We start from the raw sequence: 4,107 nt of genomic DNA, 5'->3' as shown, positions 1-4,107 counted from the left end.
AAAAGAAAAAAAGTTATACTAGTAAAACAAAACATAACACTTAGTATCTTAACAGTAACAAAGTCACAAAAAGTGTTACAACTCAAGTACCCGCCAAATCAACATTTCTTGAAAGAAGCAACATTTGTTCATATAGTGCAGGGGTTACTTAAGGCACATATTTTCTAAAATATTTTATTAATTACCACCTGCTAGAATTTATGTCCTGTGTTTCCATCAAATGTACCTCCTGAAAAGCAGGCCACAATGACACTCATGGCAAAGGTCAGAAAAGTGATACTTCTGGTATAGATAACTGAAGGTACAAAAGGAATCCACAAATGTGATGCCAACAATCAAGAAGAAAGAACTGAAGAAGGGGTAGAGATATTGCTGAGAGCAAGTAATCCTGAAAATGCAATCAGAAAAAAAACCCCAAAGAAGTTGGCCAGACACTAATGACCACAGAACACAATAAAAAGAAGGCAGTTTCAGAGCTTGTCTGGCATCAGACAGCTCTCACCTGCAAAAGAAAGAAGGAAAAATTTCTCACAGAGACAAGAGAAAAATCCTAGGTTTGCCCCTGAGTGATGGACTAGATATGACCTAATAGGTATTTGCCATCTCTTATGTCTGGGACTCTGATCCAAGAACAAACAGCAAGAGAACCATGAAAAATTAGCCCTGTTGGATCTGGAGTTCTGCCTTGACAAGATATAAAGCTCATTCATAAATCTGACTGTGCTCAGGAGACTGCAGTTCAACTCCTGCTGCTAGAGCAAGAGGAGGGGGGAAAAAAGATAGAAAAGGGGTGAGAGGGAAGGAGGTGGAGGATCTGGGTTGTGACTATAATAGCTACAATAATTAGAGTGTTTCCAAGCTGCTGGAGAAGTCTTCAGGGTAGAGAAGTGGGATAAGAGATGGGGGCGAAGGAGAGGTAAAAGGAAGCAAACTACTGAGAGTGCTAGGAAAGAATAAGTGGTTTGTGAACAGTATTAATAAAACAAACACAAAAACTGCCATAGCTTCATATGAGGAAATCAAGAACTTGACAATCTTTCCTAGAAATGAATACTAAACAATTAACTGCTGTCGCTAGGCTTCCACTTAAAGCTGGGTTACAAACTAGGTTTAGGTAGATTACTGCAAATGTCTCCACCTATGCAATGGTCCATAGGCCCTGACCTGAGTCATAGTTTGGCCTCAATTTCCCTCAAAGAGCCTTCACTCCACTTGGGCTGTGGGAAAGAGATTTCTGAACTCTCAAACAGTTCATAAGGCTCATTTCTCTTCAATCATCCATTAATTAGTACCCTATGAATTCCATTAGGTCGTGTGTGTATGAGTTTCAAGAGAAGGAGCACACAACCTGTTGGCCTAATACAGAAAATGAATGGAAGGCACTAAAAAGGTCAGAAAATAAACACAATTTACTTGCTTATAAATTTTAGGTTCTTTGGCTTTGCCTATTACGGTGGCACAAACATATGAAAGAGAAAACCATATTAACAGAGATGATAATCTATTTAAAAATCTTATTTTTCAGAAAACCTCCAAGTCTTTTCCCAAGTTATAGAAAATGCTATCCCCCACCTCCTTTTTATTTTTTTGAGACAAAGTTTTGCTGTTGCTGCCCAGGCTGGAGTGCAATGGCTCAATCTCAACTCACTGCAACCTCTGCCTCCCAGGTTCCAGCAATCACCAGCTTCAGCCTCTCAGGTGGCTGGGATTACAGAGGCACACCACCTCGACCAGATGATTTTTGTATTATTAGTAGAGACAGGGTTTCACCTGTTGGCCAGACTAGTCTCAAACTCCTGACCTTAGATGATCTGCCCACCTCGGCCTCCCAAAGTGCTGGGATTACAGGTGTAAGCCATTGCAAGCAGCCTATACCTGTTTTTAAGATAAATATTTAGTGGAGATGTTCCTTAACATAATTTGGTCTTCTGGTGATGACATGGCTCTAACAAGTGATGTTAATGTCAATGTCAGGGAAAGAGTTACAAAGGTGCTGGGAGAAACTAAAAATTGGAGAAAAAAAAAGTCCAAAACCAAAGAGATGCAAACTTCATGTGGGGAAATATATTCATAATATAAAAACATGCAAATGTCTTGAATAAGGCATGTCAGGTAGACACAAAAGTTACACATTTGCATAAAACCTGTTAGGTATCCACCCAGTAGGCTAAATCTTTTTCACCACACAGAAAGCAAAGAATTTTCTCCTTCCAATTTTCCTTTAATAAACAAGTACTAGAAACACTGAATTACCACTATTTCCCTCCCATTCACAGAGCATAAAGCCAGAACTCCTATAAATACAACTGAGTGGTGCAGGGCCATGTCTAGGGTATGCTACTCAGTAATCTAAAAAAAAAAAAAGATACAGAAGTATCTCTACTCTATTACCATCTTACTAACAAATCAACAAGAATTTAGAAACATGAAACAAACTGCAATTTCACTCATACATACTGAACCTAAACCACACAAGACCAAGTATTTTCTTGTCACTGTGGCATGTGATTCTTCAACCACCTGCTCAGTAATCCCTCTATAGCTGCACAGCTGCTGCCAATTCCACATGCCCAGCTAGGCAGGTGCTTCGGTGAATTACCTGTTCCCTAGTGAAAAGAGTCCTTCACTGACACTTAGTGGACCCAGAACCTGCCAATCAACATCACCTATCTCCATTTTGTCTGTCACAGACAAAAGGGAAGTATCATGAAGGCATATTTAACACATTATGAGATTTTGCATTTTGTGGGTTTTTTGTTTTTTTCAAGGAAATTTATTTTGAAAAATGAAGAGGAAGAGAGAATTAAGTGGCTGAAAATTTCTCACACAATATAAGGCTGCCTTATCTCAGACTAGTCCCATCTGCCTGGCAGTATTCCCACCATGACCAGTTCTACATGAGGGAAATAACAATTGCTTAGCTACCTTTGGAGTAGGAGAAAAGGGCAGTACAAGTACTAAGATACCTGGGAAAGAAGTAACTAGAAAGAGAAAGCAGAGTGGGAACTTCTGGAGAACACATATCATTGCTATACTTAGGCTCCATGGCTAAGCTCAGGCCAGTGTTCTGAGTCAAATAAATAAGGAGTGGCACTTCCACTTGACAGAGCAATCAGTAAACCCCTCAACAAATTATCCTGTTCCAGTCATTTAGTTGCTATATGCTAATTGCTATATAATTGCTATCAGGAGCCAAAATTATGCTTCCATATCCTCACAAAATAAGCACTAATCTGTCCAACTTCCTAGACCTCTATCACAAGGAAATTTTTTTTCTACCAAGAAGGTGGGGGGTGGAATCCAAAGCACTCTTTGAATGATGGTCACAATCAGAAGACTCACATGAGATTCCATGTGGCAAGAGCCCAACTCTGAAGCCACTAAATCTAATCAGAACAAATTTAATCTGAGGCTTCTCCCTTCACTGTCACCTGACAGCATTCAGATATAATAAATGCCAAAAGCCCAAGAGCAAAAAGCTCTGGACTCAGTTTAGCTGAGGCTTCACTCAAATATACCTAGGACATAGAGTTGGAAATAGTCTAAAAACAGACAACACCTCCAGTAAGGTCTTGAGACAGTTCTGTCATCAAAAAAATATAAAGATCAGAACAACCTGTTCTCTCCTATCAAAAGCCCAACACCTAAGTGGCAGACCATCATTTAAAGAAACTCATTGAAATAAAGGGATAAGGGAGGCACCACAGACTCACTGCCTCAGAAAGACCTTTACCAAAACCAAAGGCTAAAGTTCTTATTCAACAATATCCTATGGGAAATAGTTGGCTATTGTGTATGCAGTATATTACATACAATTCCCCATCCACAATGAGTTTTACTTCTAATCCCTTTTTAAAGAAAAGTTTTTTTTGTTGTTTTTCTGTTTTTTTTAAATTGAGATGGGGTTTCACCATGTTGGTCAGACTGGTCTCCAACTGTTGACCTCAGGTAATCCACCCGCCTCAACCTCCCAGAGTGCTGGGATTACAGGCGTGAGCCACCGAGCCCGGCCTAAAGAAATGTTTTATTGGCCGGGTGCAGTGGCTCAAGCCTGTAATCCCAGCACTTCGGGAGGCCGAGGCGGGTGGATCACGAGGTCAAGAGATC

At 40.1% G+C, this 4,107-nt stretch overlaps 1 protein-coding gene across 5 annotated transcripts in view; it reads right to left on the bottom strand.

Annotated features, from left to right (window-relative positions):
* ZNF609 (zinc finger protein 609) overlaps positions 1-4,107 on the bottom strand; it is a 237,994-nt gene that overhangs the window by 230,177 nt on the left and 3,710 nt on the right. The window lies entirely within an intron of this gene.

Source organism: Cebus imitator, unplaced genomic scaffold (genome assembly GCF_001604975.1).
Source record: "Cebus imitator isolate Cc_AM_T3 unplaced genomic scaffold, Cebus_imitator-1.0 Scaffold386, whole genome shotgun sequence".
NCBI classification, from domain to species: domain Eukaryota; kingdom Metazoa; phylum Chordata; class Mammalia; order Primates; family Cebidae; genus Cebus; species Cebus imitator.
The sequence above is the reverse complement of the archived record's forward strand: the minus strand, read 5'-3'. Positions and strand labels throughout refer to the sequence as shown.